The sequence below is a fragment of the Xyrauchen texanus genome, chromosome 16, assembly GCF_025860055.1.
Source record: "Xyrauchen texanus isolate HMW12.3.18 chromosome 16, RBS_HiC_50CHRs, whole genome shotgun sequence".
NCBI lineage: Eukaryota > Metazoa > Chordata > Actinopteri > Cypriniformes > Catostomidae > Xyrauchen > Xyrauchen texanus.
Genome location: NC_068291.1, coordinates 19,316,644 through 19,343,406, shown reverse-complemented (window position 1 = coordinate 19,343,406; position 26,763 = coordinate 19,316,644). Strand labels below are relative to the sequence as shown.

Here is a 26,763-nt window from a genome sequence, read left to right as displayed (position 1 = left end):
ACTCTACCTCCAATTGCTTGCCGGTTTAGAAAGTGTCCATTTGGTCGAACCGCTTCCACTTTTACTTTTCTGCTACTGTAGTCTGAAGAAGTTTTTTTAACTTTTCCCTACACTGTTGGTAGGTGCGGTGGTAGCCCTGAGAGACATTTTTGTTTCGCTCATCGCTAACGAGTGGACCGTCTGCACCTCGTTTATTGACCGCAGCATGGCTTTGCGCACAGCCATTTCTTTTTTCACAATTCGAAAGTCGCGTGAACAAATTGTACTGTTTTTCGCTGTTGCTAACTTTAAAACTAGCGGTTTGATGTTGCATGTCAGAAAGGTAGTGACGATTCTCCCTGACCAATCAGTGATCTGCAGGATATTGACGTCACATTTAGTATCGGCTCGCTTGGAACCTCGACCGAGCTGGTACTAAAAAAAAGTAGCAGTTACCAGGTACTATCCACAGTGGAAAACCCCAAAATAGCAAACTGAGTCGAATTGAGTCGAGTTGTACTGTGCAGTGGAAAACCCCATTTGTCAGTTCAAACCAGTCTGGCCATTCTCTGTTGTCTTCTCTCATCAACAAGTCGTTTTCCATCCACAGAACTGACGCTCAGAAAATGTTTTTTGTTTTTGGCACCATAAGAGCAGTAGTGTGGTCTAGGGCATATGCAGGCATATGCATATCTTTCTTAGAATTTTGCGTATGCCCACATAAAATAAGTTATGATACGTATGGCCACCAGAACAACGACTAGGCTTTCGACCTGGAACTTTTGCAATCTACTAACGCAATGCCGCAGCACCGTCGAATGCAACTAAAGGCATGGGGAAGACAGACAGCCCAACTAAGCACAACTACACATAAACCATATTAATAAAATATCTTACCTGTTGAGTAAGAAAAAACATCTCTTGGTCGCTTTTAAATCCTTTCAGATCTAGGAGTTGTCGCCACCTCTGAAAAGCCAAGCTGATGTTTATTCTGGTTTTATAATGGACTCTGACAATTTCCCTTTTTGCTTGTAAAATCCCAGGAGATCAACTGTTACAGAAATACTCAAACCAGCCCATCTGGCACCAACAATCATACCACGGTCAAAATCACTGAGATGCAAAATTTTCCCCATTCTGATGGTTGATGTGAACATGATCTGAAGCTCCTAACCTGTATCTGCATGATTTTTGGCACTGCACTTCTGCCACATGATTGGCTGAATAGATAATTATATGGATGTTAGTGCCAGATGGGCTGTTTGAGTATTTCTGTAACTCTGATCTCCTGGGATTTTCACACACAACAGTCTCTAGAATTTACTCAGGTGCTAAAAACAAAAAACATCCAGTGAACGGCAGTTCTGCAGATGGAAATTCCTTGATGATGAGAGAGGTTAACAGAGAATGACCTGACTGGTTCGAAGTCTATAGTAACTCAGATAACCACTCAGTTCAATTGTGGTGTACAAAAATGCTATTCTGCGATGCGGGTTGATGCTGATTTGGCAGCACGACAATACACAATATTAGGCTGATATTGGTTTTAATGTTGTGGCTGATCGGTGTATGCGACTATGAATGACTTAGCTTAAATTACATCAGAAAACACAACATTAAGACAGCTGTATGTTGTCTGTTTTGCTGAGGTCCAGGTTCTGGGTGAGCTGGCCTCTTTAGTGATCCACTGACATCCATGGTAATCGGCATGCCAAGTGACAGACGCTGTGGTTGTTGCCTACTTGAGTTTGGTGCGAATGGCTATCTCGGTGACTCTGTGATTTGCATGGTTTATTGGCGTGACCAGAGCGTCTTTTTTGAGCATTAACAGTCATGCATAAACAGGCTTTTTTGGATTGGGAAAAAGAATTTCAGGGCAGTAGGGATGCCCTTGGGAGCCAATCACAGAAACATTTTGCAAAGCTTCAGAATGCCTGTGGCCTACAACACTGCAAGCGTTTTGACTGCGTTAAGACATAACCGCATTTATTTGAAATCAATTACCATTATTAATTTACTAAACAGCTTCCTGTGTGTGGTCTGTATTTTGCTTTGTGTTAAGGGCCAAGCACTGTCTGTGAACAATGTTGTATGTTGTTTTGAGGGTTGCGTGTACTGTGCAAATGGTGTAAATGAAAAGTAATTACACCAAAATATCACAAAATACACAAAATAACATCAGTACAAAACTTAATGAAAAATAGTTTGCATTGAAATTATGGTCTGTTAATGCACCATGTGGCCTTCAACAGCTAAACATATTCATCAACGGCTAAACATATTTCAGAATGTCAGGATGTTACTATAATATTCAACACAACCAAATATCTGTAAACAGGTGGACAATAATTCAATGGTTCAGTCTTATCCTACCTTTCCAGTCGCACTGAATACACATTCAGAAGCAGTTAATCTCATCATCGTTGTTTTTTGATTTCACTAATGGAGAAACATTTGCATCATTCTACATACAATTAAACAATTCTCCTTAAAATATACTATTGATGCAAAATATGACAACTTTTTATAGGGCTGTCAATTCATTGAAAGTTTGTAATTGAATTACATAGTATGCTGATTAATTAACCAAATTAATCACATTTGTAAATATTTGCTGAGAAAGCCCTTCAAATAACAATAATTAAATATTTAACAATTAAGTAATTACAAATAGTTATATTTAAATAATTATAAATAAAATATATATTTAAAAAAAAAATCTAATTTGCATAATTAAAATGTATTGCATTATTGTGGCAGACAAGTAAAGCATTGATGAACCAAAACAGAAATTGGCTTCAGAATTCAATATATTGTTTATTTTCTTATTATTGAACTATTGGCTATCATTGGTCAACAGTCCACAGCAATTCATTTTGTAACTGAATTTGTCAAGAAGCCTGAGAGATTTATTTTAAGGGCTTTTCTTCTTGTTCACTTTTGGAGCATCTTTGGTTTGCGTCACATTATAAACACCGTTTTTAGGTCGATGTGTCAAGTTAAACGTAGTTTGAAACTTGAGATACCTGCGTTCGGATTTGCACCCCATCAAGCTGTGCATGAACCAAGGAGCTCTAAAATATGGTTTGAACGTTTTCTTTTCTTGTGAATTGTGCTGTCTGCTGTCGGTGAGTGTGGTTTGTTTGTTCTCTGTATAAGCTGCGTGTTGCCTGCACAGCTGAAGTTTCGCTTACTGCCCCCTGGAGAAAACAGGTGGTACCAATGGTAGGAATATTCCTTATTGCGGTCCAGGGACATGATTAATTGCGTAAATTGTTTTAACCCATTATTTTTATATTATTAATCGCACTGAATTAATGTGTTAAATCGAAAGCCCTAGAAATAAAACTGCACGATATTACTAATGCACTAACAATGTTTTACAAGAAGCAAATCCTGAAGTTTAAATTATCCAGTCATAGTATTTTGGGTATTGTCCCATCTGAGCTGCAGGAGCTTAAAGAGCGGAACACTGATTAACAATAGTGCTTTGATGGTGGTTTCATGTACTTAAACTCATGCTATATCCACCTTTTTCCATTAATTCCATGATGCTTAGCATGAAATGTGGGCGTTATTTCTATTATCAAGTAAACAGTTGTTTTTGTGCTGTACGTCCATTCATTCTATCGTTGAGTTGTTGTGATTTTGAGGAGAGCATGTATGATTCCTTGAGGACAGATATCAGTCACTATATCAGTGTTACTGAATGACAATAAACTGCAAAAAAGTCAGACAAACGCACCAGGATGGTGTTTTAAACCTCAAATATGATGTGGTTTTTGACCATCTCTGTGTTTTTTGTGATCCAGTCACAACACATTTTGCACCCTGTTTACAACTATATTTAGCTCTGACCATTTGTAATCAGATCATCTGAAACACGTCTTATTACCAGCTGTAAACATGGTCTAAAATGACCACATGCTATAAAATGAATTCCGACTGAAGTACCACCCAGGTGGGATAGGCTATGAGATTAATCCACTATATCAACAACATAAATATAATATTACAACTTACAGTACATCTTCACAGACAATAAGCCAAATGCATAACTAAACTTGCATTGTGAATAGGTCGTAGGCATAACAATGCAGTGTGTAGTGCAAAATCCTAAAGTCGCTGAAAAACTGAAAATTAATAAGTTTCTAGCACGACGAATCCACTACACAGTAACAAAGAATCTAATGCTTCACTATACTCATTATATGCTATTATTAAGGATTTATTTCAGGGTTTGAACATAAGAGGATCCATTTACGTGAACATCACTGCCAATAGCACTCCACCACCACAGTGGGATGGTTGTCACTAGCCACATTTACATACAACCAAGAAATCCATTTATAATCCGACTGACAGCTCAATCGGATTGAAAAGCCTTCATGTAAACACAAAAATGATCAGACTGAGCTGGATCCAAATGAAATTTCCATCTGATTGAAGGGGGTGGTGTAGACCTAAATTTATCAGATTAAAAGGATAATTTTAGCCATGTAAACATTTTAAATCTGACTACTTTCTGAAATGTATTTTAAAATACCTTGCGCTCATGCGCAGTGTTGCAGTGCGCATGTATGTTTATAAATGATACTCTTCATGGGAAACTAATTTATACAAAGCAATGACAAAATGCATTGTTAAGGGTATGTGGGCTTGTACTGAATATTCTGCAGGGCACAGCATTTCTTTCATGACATCACATAAAGCATAAAAGAGCATTGTGCCATTCTTAATTGGGACTTTAAGCAGCAAGTGCAGTTACAGTGTCCTGTGCGTGTACACGACTTCACTCACTTCCTGACATCGAAAAAATTATTTCTACGGATTAGGAAAGTAAATGTTAAATTACACACGGTTATAGACTTTGAATAAAAAAATCTCAAAGATATTGATAACCTATTAATAATATAGGTTTTAGACATAAGCTATTTGTATCGTACAAGAGTAAAACTGTTCTTCTGACAGTTATTTAACACTGCAAGCATCCATTCTCTTGATCATTTTTTCTTAAATTATTAAATCTCTGTTCCGCCATCATTATTACTTAGTGATTTTTACATAACTTTCCTTCCGCAGCTGTTGCTTAATGTCCCTATTATTTATTTTCCATTCCACATCTGTAAACTCCTTTAAGGACTACTCTCATCCACCCTGTCTTTACTTCGTACTCACATCCACAGATGCCTGCGGTTATATTGGAGGAATGGGCATGAGGCAAATGTATACATGGTTAAGTCAGACAGGGTATTAGATGCTGCTTTTAATTCTTCATTTGGCGAGTAGAGTGAGTAACACTAGAAGAAAGCTTTTCTGGCATATTTTTTTGATATCTCAACAAAGCAAAAACGCCAATTACGGACTTTGGTGCCATTCTCACTTCTTCAGAACTCGATGACTGACGCTCTAAGTTTTGTTTGGAATACATGCAATGCACATGTAAACTAATATTTCTAATGGATTGCAAAGTTTAGGGGACATATAAACAGTACATTCAGAATCTGCAATCAGATTGAATTTATTCAGATTGATGAAAATTAGTGCATGTAAACACAGCCACTTTGGTCCTCACAGCTCTACTTTGCATGCTTACAGATTTACTTTTTGTGTGGCTTGCATGCTAACTGGTAACCTAGCGTGACATATTCAGAATTTCATCAGGAGGCAGCTTGTGAGAAAGGTATCATTTGTCTGAATGAATCATCTTATCTCTTCCACTTGTGCGCACACCCAACGATTTTAGTGTAATTGGCCACTCTGTTTCCCATCTGTTGTGTGCTCACATTCCTTGCCATATTCCCTCTGCTGTCCTGCCCACCCTTGGCACCGGCAGCACAAGGGAGCTCTGTGTTTATGCCAACAAGTGACGATAGGAGCAAGATCAAATAGAATTTATAAAAGTCGATAAACATCTGCTTGCTGTTTCATTATCTCTCTGTCTGCTGAAGGTGTGGGTGCCATATTTTTTCCTTAGAAGAAGCCCTCTCCGCTCCTGATGAGAACATTACAATTTCACATTTTCACCCTCAGCAATGGATCAGACTGTCAGAGTTACTTGCGTCTATGAACTCCCCCGCAATTCCTCAAATTTTTTTTTATTATAATTTTTTCATTTAGATAAAAAACTTGTGGCCCATTACATACTGTACGTGTTCCTGAAGGAAGTAACTAGTGGTCGACCTATATGGGTTTTTAATGGCCGATGCTGATATCCAGAGAGCAGGGTGTCAGAGAGGCCGATACAATGCCAGTATATCACACAATTGAATATAATAAATAACATAAACATACAATTCCTAAACAATTAATCAACTCTTATTTAGCGCAATATTTACTCAATTTCACACTAAACTTTAACTTTGTAAAAAAATAATCTAAAATGTATATAATCTATGTATATTAAATGGTAGATAGCAGTTTCTTCTGATTTCTGTTTAGTCATCACATTTTAGTAATTAATTGCACATGAAGAAATTGTTAATATATTAGGAATAAGGAAGTAACCGTGCACACAGTAGCCCAGCAACCATAGATTGTATGTCCATGTTAGCAATCAATTTTTCTAAAAAAATACCAAATCAAATCAGTTGCACATACAGTGCACAGTAAATAACTTACTCCTAGAGCTTTCAAGTTGCTCTCACTCGCTCGTGCGGATCCAGCGAGAGCACCAATCCTCTGACAGTTTAAAAGGCTTGGATCGCCTGCTTGGATTGTTGTCATCATTTGTAAATCAGAGGAACTGAAGTTTTTGATTCTGGCTGATGGAATACGCACTTCAAAGGAAGATGTTAGATGAGCGCTCGACGGTAAGAAAACGCTGGGTTTTCATGAGGTTCTTGAATGACATCTTTTAAAACGAGCTATCTACATATGTGCAGATGGTATATAATAGAAGTTTTATTGATATTTGCTTTTATCATTAAAAACGTAACCGGGAACTGATGAGGAGAGAGGGAGAATGAAACAGGCAAGAGCTTTAACATTATGAGCTCAAACGCATCTGCCGCAGCTCTGATATGCAGACCTTTTAAATGACACTGTGTTGCACACCAGTCTATTATTGTAGTAACACGATGGCACATAACAACAAAACGAGCCATGACTATTCATTTACATGTCTCAGTCACTTCACATGCAAGCAAGCGAATCTCAGCACCCTTAAGAAACAAATCGGCCAAAGGGGAAAATTTAGCGGCCGATGCAATTAATTAAAAAATGCGGATATATCGGTTGACCACTAGAAATAACACTTTGGTTTCAGTCCAGAGACAGTTTTGTAGTTCATGTTGTAGTACTCACCCATGTTGTTCTGACTTTTCTTCCATGGAACGCAGAAGATGTTAGTCAGAATATTAGCCTTATGAGTAAATGATGACAGAAGAAGTTACATTTTTGGGTAAACTATTCTTTCAAAGTTAAAATTTAAGAAAGATATGCACAGCACTTTGGCTAGTATAATCCATATAGTTTAAATATTCTCTGCAGTGCCAATGGGTGCACGGCTCAGGCCAAGACACTGCAAACAAAAGCCTATTGTCTTTGGTCTCTTATTGTCTTAGAGAGCTTTATGCATGCCCTAGGGAGATGCCTTTTCACTGTATTCTCAGAGTACAGTCATGTCAGAATAGTGAAGTCTTGATTTGATCTTTGACCTCTTCATTTTTAAGATTTCAAGTATTCAAATTATGGTCTTGGAAATTCCAAGCATATTTATTTATTCTCTACTTTGTATAAAGATGTTAAGTGTCATCTTTCCTCAGAAAGCCTCAGCGAGGTGATGTTGACTTGTGAATGCATGATAAAATTGCACATGACAGGTTTGTTTATGCTGTGCAGTAGGGCTGGGCAATATATTGAATGTTAACAATATAATTGAGATAATTTTGCGATGTAAAACTGACCAATATCGTGATGATTTTAATGTGCTTTCATTCGGCCAATATGTTTCATAAAGGGTTCATCAGTATACTCAATTCACGATCCTTTAGGGCTGCACAATTAAACTGAATAACATCAAAATGGCAAGTTGGTCATATGTGATCCACAAAAGGCTGTGATTTAAAGAAAGATCTGTGTGTGTGATTCAGAATAAACCGGTGACACGCTGAACTGTGTGCACACGCATGACTGCATTCTCAGGTCAGTTCACGTGCATTGTGAAATCAAAGTAATGCAGGTTCAAACATTCGCGCAAGTCCAAACATTAGGAACAGTTACAAGTTATTATACAAATCTACACACGTGGCACAGAATAACAGATAAGGAGGTGATTACAGCGTTTCATGAAATGCAGAACTATGTAATCTGTCAAATACACAAAGACTTTTACAGACTGATGACACATTTCTGCCTTATTTAGCAACATAAATCTAGCAAACTTTTTTTTATATTGAATGTAAGTTAATAACATTATTCTTTGTGTTATATTACCTGGATTCAGTTTTAAAAAATGAATTACTACAGCTGCGAGGGGGTTTCGATTACAGCTGATGAGAGTTACAGTAAATTTGTCATCTTCTCTCATCTGAATTAATCCACCACTCTCTGTATTTTTTCTTCTGGAAAGTCATTCAAATGTAATAGTGGATTTTTTCTTTTGGTCTTGGTTTAAATGGGTAAGTGAAAATAATATTTGCTGTTTATTTGTTTGTCCCCATTCACTCCCATTCACCGCTGTTTAAGTTTACCCTGCAATTTCTTACTTTAGCGTTTCCAAAACCCGGAGTGTGAAAAAGGTCTTTTCTGTGTCGAAATAAAAGCCCCCAGGTGTAGATTAAGTAAACAGGACAGAAATATCTTACTTTTGTATAATGCACATCTAATAATCAGAATAATAATGATAACTTTGCATTATATTCTAATAATCAACAAGGTAAATAATGCTTTTTATCAAGCTACTATTTATCATAGTGCATGCATACCAATGAAAATGATTGAATTGAATTCTCCCTTTTGTTTATTTACTTAAAAACAAATAGTTAGATCTGTATTTAATGTCTTTAAAATATTTGATCTACTTGGCTACAATGGCTGTTTGGATGAAACGATGGTTCCTCTGATAAAAAATTTTAATAAAATTGAGCCATTTTAGAGCAAATACATAATTATCGAGATGTATATCGAATATCGTCAATAGGCTGAAAAAATATGGAGAAATAATTTTGTAAGACATATCGCGCAGCTCTGCATTCATGAAAACAATTTGAAAGATGCCTTGATCAGAAGGACTGAAAATATTTGACACCTTTTAAAACTCATTGGAAGGATTTGAACTGTAGAGGGGTCAGTTATTTAGCTTAGTATGGTTATATGACTGCTACAGTTCATATACAGTAAATACTTCACCCACATGGTTTGTATATTTTTTTACATTAGGCCTAATTGATTTTGCAGTCAAATGTTATTACTTACCTTCAACACACCTCCGTGGCTCGACAAAATTCCTTGTCTTTTACTCTGTTACAGCTGTGCCACAAGATGAGTGCTCATTTTAAAACATGTCATTCATGTCTAGTGGTCTAGTTATATTGCACTCAAAATACTCCAGATGCATCTAAGACTTTCAAAAAGTAATTTGAAGGCATAAAAGCACATTTACAAGACAGTGTTTTTTTTTTTTTTTGGCAACAATACAGTAGACCTTATTCGCAGTAGCGCCATCTTTGGGGAATGAAAATGAGGCTGTTAGGAATAGACTAACCATCTCTTTAATAACATGCACTCTATAAAGCTATCAAAAAGCTTGTATATCACATCTAATCATCTGGTGTTTTTTGTCTACCTAAATTTCTTGGAAAGTGTTTTGTCAGCAGAAAGATCCAAAAACACTTTAACCAACTGTACAACCCATTTACATTTTACGCATTTGGCAGACGCTTTTATCCAAAGCGACTTACAGTGCACTTATTACAGGGACAATCCCCCCAGAGCTACCTGGAGTTAAGTGCCTTGCTTAAGGGCCCAACAGTGGCATCTTGGTGGTGCTGGGGCTTGAACCCCTGACCTTCTGGTCAGTAACCCTGAGCCTCAACCACTGAGCCACCACTGCCTCGCACAACCCATAACAAGCCTTGTTGTCATTCTTGTAAAAAATGCTGCTGCTATAAATAAGGTCAATAGGTCAACAAAAACTGCTTGTCAAGCAGTCTTTTTTTAAAAACTTTTTAGTCAATAAAAACATATTTATTGTGCAAAACATACAGCACAAACAGTGTAGTCCGATTCCTGAGTGGACGAACTTCATGGACGACTGAATGAAGATCTCATGCCACTGGCATCATTAAACAATGAAACTACCAGTTCCACTCTTTCCATCCAATTGTAGTCCAGCTCTTGAACAAACTACTTGAACTATGAGCAGATGGTTGCGTCTTGGAGCTGTCTGATTGCTATGTTAGTGTTAGTGTGATTTTAATTATATAAAAAATAAATGCAATTAATCATGCCCCTGATGTGTACGTAAATTCTGTAATAAAAGTACAGAGTTTCTTACCATACAAGCTGCAAGTGGGTGGAGAGATCTTCTAATGTCCATTACGTACATTAAGCAGTTGTAGAGGCGATGTCAGCAAGCAAAATCACAGATTTTTTTTTTCAAGCTTGAAAAAAAATGTACATCTGTTTTTACGAGCCTCGTGAATAGGTGGCAGCACGCCCCTACAAACATCAAAGGCAATCTTGAGACATGATTTTCAAAGTTCCACTACTTTTAACTTGACAGAGCATCCTAAAAATGTGCTGTTTATGACGCCGTATACCAGCGAGATACTCCAAACATGTCCATCTGAGGCATGCGCATTTTCATAGAGCGACAATTTAAAATAGTGCAAACGGAACACAAGAATGCATACTGTGAGGACTGGACATATTGAGGAACTCAATGCAAAGCAGTTTGCTGTCAACTGTAGGCTTGTTCAATGATATGATTATAAAACAAACAAAATTCAAATTTTCTGAAGCCGCTTTTTGTTTTGTCTAAACAATGCTTTATTCATCTGCCACAAACATGCAATTTATTTCAAACTAAATTTCAATCTATTATATATTTATTATAGATATTTATACATTTTCTAATTATTATGCATTATTTATATAAATTATCTTTATTTTGGGGACTTTATAGGCAAATAGTGATGTATGCGATTTAATTGCAATTTATTCAATTAATTAATTGGTATGTCAGGTAATTCATTAATATTTTTATAATATTAGGGTTGTCAATTGATTAGTTTTTCATTATCAGGAGATTCTAAGGCATAATTATATAACGTTTCTCATTACTATGTAATATGAATTCATCATTATGAGATATATAGTCATTATTATGAGAAAGTTTCTCAATGTTATGAGATACTAAGACAAGACTATGATGTACAGAGTCATTATGAGATACTACATCTTTTTTATGAGAGAGGTTTTCAATATTATGAGATACTATATTAAACATTTACTTAATATCTCATTATAAATTAGCAGCTGTGGCAGAAACTGGCTTTCATAGCACTTTATACTCTGAAAGAATGAAGTTATAACGAAACTCACCATTAAAATTATATTATCGTCCATAGTGAATATTTTGTGGATGAAGCATTGTCAAAGCAAGAAACTTCATATTGGTCAATGTTGCTAATTTTCACTTTAAATTCACCAACTTTGAACCCCAAGCAAAAGAAAGGATTATTTAGGGCAGAGGTTTTCAATTGGTGAGGCGCGCCTCCCCTGGGGTGCGCCAGAGAGCCCCAGGGGAGGCGCAGAGAGGGTTCGTACAGTTATGAAAATCCTGGAAATGCCATGGAAATTAGAAAGTGTTTTCCAGGCCTAGAAAAGTAATGGAAAAACAAGTTAACACTGAATGTTTTGGAAAAGTCATGGAATTTACAAAAAAATATTTTCAGCAGTACAAGTGTGCTAATAAGTTTTCAAGTTTGTCGTGATCGCGGAGCAACGTGAATAAGCGATACTCAGAGCCCTCGCGGAGCAGCAGTATGCAAAATGCATTGCTGCGTAAACTGAGTAGTTTGTGAATATGCGTTAATGAGGTGCCAAATGCGGTGTTGCATTTGGCACCTCATTAACTGCAGAAAAGTTTGCTCACGATTGCTCAAGTTCATATGTATAGTGTACAAGGAATAGTACATTTCATATATACATTATTGTTCGAATATATTAAGTCTTTAAATGTTTGTATGTAATAACTTGCCATGTTAATTAAGCTTATGGGTATGTTTGCTTGTGAATCTGAACAGTGTTATTATTCACTTTGAGGAGCAATCATTGAGGAGAAATCATTAAAAGTCTCAGTATCAAATACATTCTCCTGTTTTTAATGGAAAACATGAGAGAAGACCTACGCTGGTTGTCCCTTGATCTTTCTGGAGTCGCATCAGTGTACCGGAGCAAAAGCAGGGGGTTTCACGCTGGCAATTTAGTCCGAAACAGAGCACTGTTCACATGAAATTGTGTTAATGTGAAAACTGTTTTGCAGACCGCAGTACAGAACACAAAAATGACTTGCGCGTGCGTTTTTGCCTATTTAAGCATGATGACATGATCAGTTGCACAAAAGCATGACTGTCTTTAAGTTCTCTTGGGGGAGGTTCACTTTAACCCAATTTGAAAACCCCTGATTTAGGGTATAGGAAATAGAGAAATTTACCCACCTCTGGAAGTCCATCAGCCTGAAAATCCTGATTGATCAATCTGAAAGGTCAATCTGACCAAACCTTTATTGTTGAGCCCATGCATTATTAGTTCAAGATAGCTCAAAATATCATCTGCGACTCTTTTTGTCCCCTTTTTCATAATAGTAATCAGTTACTGGTGCTTATATGAAACGGTACTTTTCAAAAGGTTAATGGGCTCAAATCACACGTCTCAATCATAAAATGGGCTTTTATGATCGAGACATGTGACTTGATGCTTAATTACACTTAAATAAGTAGTCCAGCTTCATCCATGCCTCATTTTATTAAAGATGTCCTTAGAGATGATGGGTCTTGCATAAGCCAGAATGAACCAGATGACCTGTAGTGATTCTTCAGGACCGATCTGCCTGTACTCACCCGTCAGCTCAGTACAACAAGCCAACTGCCTTCAAATCAATCTGACCATCTCCAAATCATCTTGAGTCCTTGCCCAGAACCTAGTGACAACCATCTGTCATACAAATTCCCTGAAAAACACAAGAACACACCCGCAAATCTGTCTTCTCTGCATTACCAATTGTTGATTTGCTTCAGTCTTTCTTGATCACCGAATAGACCTAGTTCTCCACCAGCCAAATTACACTTCCACACATGAAGTAATTTGGTGCAGAATTTTGAGGGCTTAATGATGCTGAAACTCATTGAACTCATGAAGGTAAATCTGGAGTGTAGAAAGGAGTGTGAAGATGTGCAAGCAACATCAGGCCCTGTGTTGAGTGAACTTCTGCAGGGTCATGTCTGGCAGGATCAGCCACCGCTTGTTGAGGTCTGCTGTACTAATCACATTCACAATACATTTGTCTTTATAATCCTGTCTTTTACATGGTGAAACTTGTATTTAGGATTGTCAGTGCAGTCTGTTAAGTTGGAGGAGTGTTTCTAAAAACATTAAGCAATTGATAATCACCCATTTAAATGAAAGGATCTTACTGCCTGTTTTCATAAGGTCACTGGTTTTGTAAGAAGACAGAAAACAAGAGTCAGATTTTGGAAAACATACAGTACCAGTCAAGACTTTCAACATTTTAGAATAATTAAAAGTGTTCAAAAAAATACTAAAAAGAATAATACTAAAGGCATCATAACTATGAAACAACACAAATAGAAATATGGGAATTGTGTAGTGTCCCAAAATGTACTGTAAATCTAATTTACAGTAAGTTCTCGATTTGATTCAGATTAGATTTACAGTACATTTTGGGACACTTATATTTTTGTTGAATCAAAGTAGCCACCTATGCCTGACTACAGCCTTCCACACTCTGGACATTTTCTCAGCTACATAATTTGTCCAACTGGGATGCTTTTAAAACCGTTTTGAAGGAATGCCCACGCATGCTGGGCACCTGTTGGCTATTCCTTCATTATCCAGTACAACCTTTTTAAAAATGCATTTATTTATTTTTTGTGTGTGAAGAAATTCACAAGTAGGCACAATTAATTTTTGTCCACAAAACTTATTTCAAGAATTTAAGCATAAGCCTTTAGATCTAAATGTTTTTAAGAACATGAGAAACGTGTCAAGTGTGTTGGCATGATTATAGTTAAAGCAAGCCTGAGCAATAAGACCAGTGTTCTGGATTTGCTTGTATTATCAAATGGAATATAGACTTGCCTGTCATGCAAATTACATTGACTGTGGGTTGAAAGCCTTTTGGTCACACGCCAGTGATGTCATTTAATAAAGTGAACTTCGATCCCTCCATTCACAGATTTAATTATCTACTCTTCATTATTAGAATGATGTCGCCTCTATCAGATAACTGGTGTGCATATTTTGTTGCGTGCCCTACTGCATACAGGATTCAGCTAAGTGGTAATTCTTGTTAAATTGCCCTCTTTTAATAATATGATTAGAACTGTGTAGTGTTGTGCCTCAAACTTTTATAAAATGCATGTACTTTATAGTTGCCTCTGTCCTTTCAATTAGTCTCGATTCTTTTTACCTTCTCTTGTTTCTCCAGCATTTCACTTGCCTTCTGTGGGTTGTATGCTCAGGCATAACATTTGCTGTCATTTGTCAAACAGGCCAGTATTGATCTATTCAATCTATTCAAGGGTCTGCGGCAGTTTGTAGAGTAAAATGCAGCAAACAGATTTGACCTCCATACCAACAGGTCACCATCCAACCATATCTCCCAGGCAGCTGATCGAGTTACTTTGTAACGCTTTAGATGTAAACTGACTTACAGTAAATTCATTGCAGCAATTCTTCTAGTGTGTAGGCTAAACACCTTGCTCAAGGGCACAATAATGACAGAACTGCACACTTATTACAGGGACAATCCCCCCAGAGCTACCTGGAGTTAAGTGCCTTGCTCAAGGGCCCAACAGTTGCATCTTGGTGGTGCTGGGGCTTGAACCCCTGACCTTCTGGTCAGTAACCCTGAGCCTCAACCACTGAGCCACCACTGCCTCGCACAACCCATAAGAGACTACATCTATCACGCACAGCCTTGTTGTCATTCCTGTCAAAAATGCTGCTGCTATAAATAAGGTCAATAGGTCAACAAAAACTGCTTGTCAAGCAGTCTTTTTTCAGAACTGGGATTAAACCTTTGTGTTAATCAGTGTTGTTGTTAAGTCACTAGATCTAGAGTCCGAGTCCATTCTCAAATCCTCACTGCTCAAGTCCAAGTCACCAAAATCGTGTCTGAATCGAGTCCAAGTCCAGTTCCCATTAGTCTCGCATAGCCAGACCTTTGACTAAAACGGCAAAGGTCTGGGATATATAGCAGCTTACATTGGCCAAGATAGTCAGGAAAAGCCCTAAAGTCATTACATGCCGTTTAGGGGTGGGGTTATCTGAGATGTTATACCATAATAAGACCAACATGGGGAAATAAATAATATATATAATGGCACGGCAGTCTCCACGAGCGATTGCACAGAAACACATGGGAAAATAGCGGAAAATATGTAGAGAGTGCAAGTACAGCATACAAAACCTGTAAACAAAGAAGAATATGGGCTCTATTTTCATAAGTGCACAAAGCACAGTACTACGCACTACGACCTTGTGCTATGTCTTATCCTATTTTCGTGAGAGTGCTAATTATATGTGCATTTTCCGTGCTAAGCGCAAGTGGCCGTGGGTGGATGTGTTTGTGCAAAGTCCAAATTAATTTCCTGCATTTGCAATTTGGAGATTCCACCAGAAGGTGGTAATAAAGCTCAATAATGTCCAAACTCTGAAAATGTTGTGCAACTTCAAATTATGTCCCTGACAATCACAGTTGTAGATGTTTTATGAAACTAAAATGTATGAGGTTTGTGCTAACATCAAGTCTCCATTGGCGACAGTCGGGTTGTGTTCAGAATATGCGGTTTCATCAGATATCATTCAGTTATTGAATACACCTTTACAGCACGCACCACCAGTTTGTCTCGTGCCTCTTTTCACCCGTTCTGTTGTGATGAGCTCGCTAGTCGCTACACTGCACACAACAACAAACCTAGCACGAGAGAGTCGTGAACAAATGACTCTTTCATGAATCACCAGAAAAGAACTGAGGGTTTGAACTCAGGAGCTCCGGTTAGCATTTTGAATCCGATTCACATCTAAGAGTGCAGACATTTCAAAATAAGAGTCCCAAGTGTATTTCAGGCTTCTTTATAATTAAAAGTCCTGAATTGTGTACCACTTTTTTTCTTCTTCTGGTAATTATTGATGTAGCACAATAAACTGCATATCGAATTTCTTTTAATTTGCACTCTGTGTCTGGTCCATCCGGAATCCGTAAAGAAAGACTAAGGCAATATTTAAAAAAATATATAATTAAGTGTCAAAAGCTTTATCTCGTGTGTGTGTGTGTGTATGAGATATGAGATATGATATATATATATATATATATATATATATATATATATATATATATATGAGATCAAGCTTTTGAAACTTAGGACAATTGAGGGACTTGTACACAACTATTACACAAGTTGAATACATTCATTGATACTCAAGAAGGCAACACACTACTATATGCATACTATATGTAAATATCTGTAATGTAGATTCTGAAGGGCAGTGCTAAATAAAAAAATATTTTATCTCTTATATTTATATAAATAAGGAAAGGGGTGTGAACATTTGAGACAAAAGGGAATGCAAACGTATCTTCTCAACAATATATTCTGTTTATTATTCCTCCGATTAATGGGTTACCAGCTGTCTACCTTTTCTTCGGCTTTCTATCTTGTTTCTGAACAGCAATGTACGAGCAATTGTGAGATTTTTACTTATTTTTTATTTTTTTGGTCTGGAGCCTTGTCATTAAAACCGACTGCAGAGCTTCAATTCCAGTATAAACATCACCATTTTACATGATGTGCACATGCCATGCTATCTGTGCTATGCGTCTGTGAACTGAAGAATAAACATTGCACATGTGCATTTGAGTTTGTTACTATCTATGCGTGTGTCCATGCATAAATAACCTGGTGTTCCAAATGTAAACTGTCAGCAACCTTATTAGCATGTAGCATGGTTAGTCTCACAATTAAATAATTCAAGTGTAAGTGTGCATGTGTATCCATGCTTTCATATACTGGCTTTGGTATCTCGCTTAGCCTAGGGCTACTGCCCAATGACGCGCCATTTTCCCTTCCTATAATGGTTATAGTGGAAACTGACAATTACACTGGCTGCTTACACATCAGTACTATCATCTACTATGCAAATTCAGCTCCTGATCTGCACTGCCTTCAGGGCTCTAGGGAACGGTGCACCTTTCTCTAGTTAGAGTGTGTTTGGAGATTTATGCTCTGTTTAAAATATTGCACACTTCCTCGACTCAGCATTTGGTTCATATTCATTAAACATTAATTTGAAGGTCTCTAGATTTCCTTTCCTCTTACAAAACATTTAAACTAGCCGCAAACTTGCTGCATTTCCCGATGGCCCGGGGCCAGTTGCAAGAACTGTCACTTTCCCGATTGGGCCAGTGCTGCATTTATAACGTTACTGTTAGCAGACAACAAGCGGGAGAGCACAAAAAATACAGTGAACAAAGTCTTCTAACCGAGCACTCGGAGATGAGAGAGTGTGATCTTATATTTAGCTTTCAAATACGTGTGAGTGCATAATATACTGGAAGTGGTGAGGAACAGTCTCGTGAGCGCACGAGTGTGCAGACACTGAGCACGCTCTCCTAGATCTGTCCTCCCTCATTTCCAAATGTCTTAGCAGCAGCCATTGGCGTTATTAGGCCTTTAGAACCTTCAGGAGGGTTTCAGCCCCCCTAAAATTCATCTCACCCCCCTAAAATTCCGTGACTGCAAGAAACATAACTTTTTTAAACAGCTGAACACTGCACTTGTTTGAATCATGAGTTACTTTGGTTGATTTTCCCACATGTAAAGACTGACTGTAGTGTGAGCCAATAGCATTGAAGTGTGGGAAGTGTGAAGGAGCATATCATTGGTTTGAGCCATTGAACTAATACGCCCCATTTCCTCATGAATTAGGGAGGATCAGTGTCTTATTATGACAGATTGACAGAGGAGTTATTTCACTCATTTAGTTCAGTAATCAAATTTAACAAGGAGAGAAACAAGCTGGATTAATTAAGAGTAAAAGTGACTAATGCCATTACAATGACATCAGGACGTAATTAAAACCTGTAATTACTTTTTAGCTATGTTGTCTTATTTATGATATTTAAACACTAATAAAGTATCATAGTAGACACACTGATTTGAATAAAGTATAATTAGACTAGTTTCCACCTCTGTGCTTTATCAATGGTTTAATAACTCAAAGCACATGAAAGATGTTGATTTACTACCACCTAAGTGCTATTTACAAAAATGGTTATCTGAATGAAACAGTAAACAAATCTGAACTAATCAATCGAGAGCACTTTGTTATAAATATTAAAAGATAAAATCAACTGTTAATTTTGAAGCTGACTGACAACAGTCCAGTATTTGTGTTTAAATATTTTTAGAGACTCAAGGAGCATAGGAGGCCTTGTGACTATTAAAGAAATACATTGTTTGGGGGTTCAGTGGTATCCTCTGAGAGAACATTTTGAACATTCTGAATGGACCATTTTTATATTTTCCTTAAAATGAAAATCTACCAACAACAAACAATCTTCCTCACAATAGTGAAGCTTAAAAATACTGTTAGCTCAAGTTAAGTAGGCCTATAAATGGTCAGACTATCAAATAATGGAAACGTTCTCATGAGAACTCCACTATGCTACTAGTAAAATCACATTTTTGCTTGTTTTTCCTTGCCATTTATGCGAGAGATGATCTTTGATTTTCACAAAAACGTGCTGATTAATAAAGCTAATTTTAGATGAAAATTTGTATTTTATAGTTTAAAGGCACTCTGGAAGCACATTGTCCTGTCACAAACCTGGTGGATTAATGGTAATGAACGGCTGGATTAATTTCAGACACGTGAATTTGAATTCGCTTCGCTTCATTCTCATTTTCTGCAGTGTTTTACAAAAGATGCCAGTATCTATCGATATTGCTGCTCATTGTATTTCTCCACTATGGTCTACTGTCGTTAAAATAACCGTGTCTGCAACTCAAAAGGGTATAAATTAAGTCTGTAAAAGAGAATTTTTGAAGTATTTGAAGATACAGCACTGAAGGATAAGTGCAATCTGCACCCATGCTGTACACAGCTCCGTTGTTTTGTCGCGCTGATCACTTGAAGAATAGAAACGGTGAGATGGGGCGGCAAATGTCAAGATGTTTCGTGGAACCAAGCCGAGGTCCGGACCTGGACCATGGTCCGCTAATTGGTGACCGATGTCTTAAGATTTCTCTCCTTTAAACATATGCATATACAAAAAAAAAATTTGCATTTACTTTTAATTGTGTCTCTAGAAGGATAGAGGGAGAAAAACAGTGGCATTTGGAGAACTGAGACTTGTTTCTAAATGAAGTTGTGACAGAGTATTTCAGTCTACTGTGAACTTTTCTTTCTCTTTCCACTTCCTCTTTCTTTGGATGACCAGTATGTTTGTGAAAGACCTCAGACACACAGAAAAATCAGCAGTCTTGGATCGCTAAGTGTAACTTGCTGATTGACCAATGAATTGCCTTTACAATCTAGACACTGATGGAGTTCTGGCGGTGTCAGAATTTTGGGCCATATTCCTGCAATGTCACTGCTTCTTTGCTGCTCATCTAATGAAGAACAAATAGGAGTGCAACAACTGATGCTGCATGTGTGTGAAAGAGAGAACGACAGAAATAGAGAGTGGAAAGATGCTCCGTTAAAAATGTTGATTGATATTACCTTGCCCTGATGATAATGTGATATCAGGCTGTTACCATTACGTTTATAATCATTATATCAAAATTACACAAAGTTCGCTCCTAACGAATGGACAGTCCATGACATCCTTATTTGCTCACCATGCTGAAGAAAAAAACCTAAGCCTAAGCTTTGCTAGCTGGTGTTAGCTGGTTTCCCAGGCTGGTCTGTTTGCCTTTTTTAGAGGGATTTTGGACACTTTTAAGGTGGTCAGGCTGGGAGACCAGCTGGACGCCCAGCTAAAGCTACTTGGCACCAGATTGGCCAGGTTGGGAAACCAACTAGACCAGACCAGCTATGTTTTAATAGTAGGGTGGGCATACTAGAGTGTCCCATTCCTCAGAGATAACTTTGGGTAATTCTGATACAATAAAAACATAAAGGTTACATTATCATATGGGCAAAGTAATATCACAATTTTAACTAAGCATCTTTCCCCATGTTTTCCAGTTTTTTTTTTTATGCAGGGCAGCCACAATTGACTCCAGACACTCCAGGGCAAATTCACTAAACAGTTGCAGCACTTTTGAGTCTTGTATTTTAGCACAATATTCTGCATCATGAGTATTTAAATTAATTCATTGTCATTCCTTTAGGCTCATTGTAGGTTGTGATTGATTCACAAAACACTGGCTCAATTAACGCGTTATATGCGACACGGACAGGTGACTTAAATTGTCCTGTCAACACTTTCAGTCGTGACCAAAATCCATTTAGATTTTACAGTCTGGCATTTAAAAAAAAACTGTTGATGGCACACAGTCTGCCATGGGCTTTACCCAAGATTTCAGTGCAATCATATTGTACAATCTGCCTAACACCTATCTTAAAGGACAGCAAAGATAACACAGTGTACAGTTTCACATTTCTGAAAAGCATATGTTTTGGAAAAGTTGTTAGTGTATTTTTAAGGTGCTGGTGCAGCAGCATTACACGAGGCCTGCCAAAAGCTCCCTCTGCTTTTGACACCTCTGGGAGATGCAGCCATCTAGAAATGCCCATCTGTGCCTCTACCTCCTCCAACGAGAACTACAGACTTTTACCTGGCACAGCTCCACACACATTTACAGTCAAATACACTGCAGGAGTGTTTGCAGTTTGCCCCCATCCCTGTGTGCTTAAAGAGATGGAGATACTGACTTTGCAAAAATAGAACTGGCATGATTTCTATTGGACTTTATCATTTACATGACATTCTAAAAAGAAGAATTACTGTATGAAATCAAACTTTTAAAATGCATGTAAGGGTGTGTTCACACTTGGCATGTTTGGTTTGATTAAAATGAACTCTGGTGCAATTGCTCTGTTAGTGCGGTTCATATGAGCAAGTGTGTACGCTGCCATCCGAACCTTGGTGCGCACCAAACAAGCGGCCCGAGACCCCCTGAATAGTGGGTCTCGGTCCACTTCCAAACAATCTCCGGTGCTGTTTGACTGATATATGAATGCAACATGGACAAAGACATCTAAATGAACCAATAACAGATGCAACCCTAAATATCACGTGATTTGATAACACAAAGAGCAGTAAGAGTGGTATATGCAAAACAAAATGAGCAGAGGGCAAAAATGGAGCAATTAGGAGGTAAAGTTAATTATTAACATTTGGTCTGACGAGCATATTTCCAGTATACTGCCAAAAAATGCCCAAAAATGCTTAAGTGTTAAAAAGTTTCTGTGATAAGTTCAGGGAAAGTGGGTCCAAAGAGCACATTTAGCCCGGCAGCCAGCATTGTTTTGGATGTTCAGCAAGTTCCGTCACAAAATATACGTCATAAAAGCTGTTCAATCAGGTTGTGACCTTAACCTTATGCCTTTTATTTTGTATCTTTTAGGTTTGGTGTTATAAATGCCAGTGGGAACGCTAAGAGAACAGGACTAAATGTATAATTTTCTTTTTTGGTCCGGACCAAGAGTGTGAACACACCCTAAAAGTATTGACTGAGTCTGAATATTGGTTCAGATGATCTGAATTTTATAAAAAGTAGATAGATATTTTGTTTCTTTTATGAATGGTGAAAAAAAAAAAACAGTCTAATAAGGAATTGGCTTTGGGCTAGGGTTGCAAATTGTACCAAAAAAAGGTTAACATTAATTAATGAAAATCGATAAACCATTATCAATAGCAGTAATAAACTGTGGTGAACAGCTTGAAACTCAAAGTACAAGATGGATATTTTCTACAATTAATGCTTTATTTATACAGTATGAAGTAAAAATTTTAACTGAGCAACCCTTCTAATGCAAACCGCAACATTACATCAGAGAAAAATTCCTTACTGTAGAATACCCTTACTGTAAAAACATAAAACCGAAGTATGTGCATGTAGCCTATTGTTTAAATATTATTTAAATAAATACACTTAAGAAATGCTAGTATTGGTATTTTCCTCTTAATATATTTTTTCAGTTCAGTGTATTTTTAATACATTCAGGCTGTATGAATTTAGTATGAATTTGTGAATTGTTTAATTTACTGCTAATGTGCTACTGTAAATAATAACTTGTATCGAAGATATAGATTCGAGTTAATTAAAACTTTTCAGAATGTGGGATATTTAATATACCTTACTTTTTGAATCAGACCTTTCTTAATCAAATAATAACACATTGTGTGAATACACTTAATAGCATACATGTACACTGGTGACTGAGATTTCAGGTGAATATACTGCATGCTCTCTGGCGAAAACTGACTTGATTGTCGGTGTCCAATCGATAATTGTTATCGATCAAATTATTCAATATGAATCAATCACCTATTATGCATTAACATCCCTACTTTGGGGTAATTTGTTAGACCTTCGAGACATCATGGAACAACTGGTAAAAGTGCGCTTTGCTTTCTTGCAGTTGTTGAAAATCATTTCCGATTCATGCTGTTTTGTTACATTTTGTATGGTGTGAACAGGCCTTTAGGGTCTGACCAGACTTGCCACTTTTCCTGTGCAGAGAATTTGTTGTCCCAAACTATAAGAGCAGACACTGCGGCAGATGGTATCCCAGTAGCTGTCTAGGATGCCAATGACCAAACCCCTCATAAATCATTCTGATTGGACTTCGTGGAGACAGGACCCACACATCTCCCCTTCCTCACAGTCAGAATTCCAATGTCTGCCACTGAAATATTAAGCACTGGCATCTCGTAGTCGCGCTACCTCTGGAAGAGAGCATTTAATAAAACTAGCCTCGCCATGTCTCGCCCCTAATACTCCAAGCACAGGATTTGTGATCAACTCTCCCCTTTCCCATACTGAGATTGTTGTGCTATTAAATATGAATTCCTTTACTTTCTCTCTGTGGAAAAAGGTTTTTATTTTGGATCCCAATTTGAATCTAAATTATGCATATTCCTATCTTCAATAAGAGTTTCAATGTTGAAGTCACTTGTGCAGTTATGGAAGTGATAATGTATTGTCAGCTAATCATTTACCTGACAGGGTGATTAGGATGCATAACTCAACGATGCCTGTACATTATCCCACTTAATCTACAGCTACTTACCAAATAAATATAAATGGACATTAAATATGGATTTTAGTTAAAAAAAAAATTATTGTATGAGAAGAGACCGCAGAGTGATACGGCATGAAACTACTGCAGTGTAGGAGATTGCTTGCCAGGGTCGACGTTCAGTTATATAGTTTAGCAGTCATTGTAAAAAAAATGTTACCTCTAAACGCCGCAGTTGACTAGCCATCACAATCAGGTATTTCAGAGAGCCACATAACAGTCCAGTACAACAGTGAATTAATCTGAGACTGTTATTTGTACCCAACATATCACAGTTTGGATGTTTTTTGTTCTACACGCACCTTTTGAAAATGCGTATCTCTTCAGCACAAGTAAAATTTCAGCAAGGTCAAGTTGTGCCTTTTGAGGCTGACTATATGTGTATGTGTGTGCACGTGTACATTCTTTTGGACTAGAGCCTTGCTTAATGAGTTTCTATTACTGCTGATGCTGCTATTCGTCCTGAGCTGTTGCCACGGTACCAGGGGAGCGTGGGTGTTGCTGTTTAGAGCCATCAGTTTGTGAGGTTGTGATAGAAACAACGGATGATTTGGGATCTCAGAACTGCATCTCTCAAACCCACTTCCCTTGAAAAGTTTTACTGTTGTCATTTACCTGCACGCGCCTTCCAGTCCTTTCCAAGAATACCCTTGAGGAGAAGACAAATTACCCCTGTCTAAGAGCTGACTGTGAAAAAGGGGAGAATATTTACTTTGTGTCGGTAATGTGAATATTTTTTCTTGTGTTACAGGAGGAAGGAATCATTCTTGTGTGTACCAGCTAAACCATTTAAGACGTCCAGTCCGGTAAGCAGTCTTTGTTGTATGTGTGGGTTTGCATATGTACATTGGTTGCTTGTTTTACTGTGGTAAACAATTGTTTACATTACAATTGGTTGCATATTATAATACAATGTGAGATATTGCTTAAATATAATGTAATTATTTTTGATATGTTATTAGTAGTATTACTACTACATTAAATATTACATTTTACTATATAGTAGTGATATATTTCTGTCGCAATGTCTTCAATTTCATGCGTCTAGTTAAATACTAGTTCAATTTTGGCTGAAGCCCTTTCAGTTTCTGTTTGTTTTTGGTGGTAGCTTCCCAGCTCCGGATAAGTAGTTAATGTTCATACTAAACTGTAAGACTGCGATGCGACTTAATTATATAAATCAGGGCTGCCCTCTAATAGTTGACCAAATGTTAGTCGATGAGAAGAGTGCTGTTTGACCAAGTTTTAATTGGTCTGTAGGTCGCAGAACAAAAACTCCACAGGAAACCGACGAACACTGGTATTACGGCAGGTTGGACGCTAGGTGGTTCTATGGGGTAATTTTCATTAAGCAGGGTTAGGGATAAGACTACACAATAGAGCAAGACACCTTGATTTCAAACTTTGAGCTTATTTTATTTTATCAAAAAATTCAAATGAAACTGGAAAATAATTAAGTTCAATTAAAATGTGCGTTTGTTCAACTTTTTGAAAGATGGCTTTGCAACAGTTGACAATATCTCTCTGGCAAAGAACCTACTTCATCTGTGCATTCTCTACCGGTCGGGTATTTTTTTTTGTCTGGGAAAATGCATCCCTTCTTCATGATATACAGTGTTGTGTTGTGTTGTGTTGTGTTGTGTTGTGTTTGCAACATCCAATTACATCGGCAACCCCCGGGCTGAGGGATAGGTGAATATTCTTGCTTTGTGATCAAACTACAAAAAAAAGTGATAAAAAAAATTTATATAAATAAGTAGCCACCTTTCCATTTACCATCAGGCAAGTAAATATCTAAATATGCAGGCAGAAAATTACTTACACAAATGAAGATGTAAAAATAGTAATTATGATAATAATCACTTCAATTTAAATCATGGTTCAAGGTGAACGTGTTTTTGTAATATTTAATCACAGATGTATAGGCTGTAGAGTTGTGGTCACAATGAACGGCTCTGTGGGAAAAAAGCAAACTGAACTCAAAGCACCTCCTGAGCTGAAATCTCTGAGGTAAATTACAGCACTCGTAGACGATACTGTTTTTGCCAAAAAAAAAATTCAGAAGACCGAAATTAAGAGAGTGAGAACCTTTTGCCTACGAGTGTTTCACAAGACTGCACACCTCCATAAAAGCAGCGTGTCATACATACGCATAGACGGCTATTCTGTCATCTGTTCTTGATTAATATAATAAAATGTGTTTCTTAAAACGCGTATCTGTTTGTCTACGGGCAAATTATTTGTAATATTAATTTGATGATGATAATAATAATAATAATAGCCTAATAATATTAATAATAATAATTTTATACATTAATGGGAAAATGAGCCAAATATTGTCTTGACATCATCAAAGGCATCAGCTATTGGCGATCACTCATACCACCGTCAACAGCATTTCTCTCTATAAATTAACAAAATGTTCAGACGGTCTCCTTGCTGGTTTGACACATTCAGAATCATTACCGATTTTGCCGGTGTCGCTGTGGCTCACTTCATACATGCACTTGTATCATTATTCATACAGGCTCATTATTACGGTTTAGTATTTCTCTGTAATGTAGAACAGTTTTAGCAGTGTTACTTATAACATACTTTCTCAGCCCTGGAACTGATGCACCCCAATATATATATATATATATATATATATATATATATATATATATAAGTAATTCAATTAATATCATAAACGTGCGACTACTAGTCGACTAGGATAATTTTGGTCGGGGATAATTTTACACCTTAGCCAAATACATTTAAACTCAGTGAGTTGTGCATGGTTACCGCATGGTTAAATGTATTTAAATGTAACATGCTCAACAAGCCACATGATAGTTTGCGCGGGTTGATGGTCTCAGACGTGGAGGCAGCTTAGAATTGTCCTCCGCCACGCAGATTGAGGTGAGTCACTAAGCCAGGTTCGAGGTTCCAAGTGAGCCGAGCCAATACTAAATGTGACTTCAAAATGCTGCAGATCACTGATTGGTCAAGGAGAAAGTCTCTCTGGAAGTGTCTGCTTTCAGCTGTTGGCCGCACACGGCAACCACCGGACCTACCAAAAGTGTAGGAAAAAGTAAAATAAAATGTAAAGTGACTACAGAAGGAAAAGTTGAAGTGGTTCGACCAAATGGACGCTTTCTAAACTGGCAAACAATGGGAGGGAGAGTGCCCTGGACAATGAGCTAGTAGCTAACAGCTAGCAGTCGTGTTATTGTTTTGGTCAGTTTGTGTCGGGTATAAGATGATGTCACGGCAGTAGAGGTGGCTCAACTATGACGA

The 26,763-nt window shown here is 37.4% G+C and overlaps 1 protein-coding gene across 1 annotated transcript in view; it reads left to right on the top strand.

The window, feature by feature from the left end:
* The window catches only part of LOC127657304 (alpha-(1,6)-fucosyltransferase-like), a 153,553-nt gene that overhangs the window by 23,335 nt on the left and 103,455 nt on the right, over positions 1-26,763 (top strand). The window contains exon 2 of the mRNA XM_052146037.1: positions 24,236-24,290. The gene's annotated coding sequence lies outside the window, so the exon portion shown is untranslated. The remainder of the gene's footprint in view (positions 1-24,235; positions 24,291-26,763) is intronic.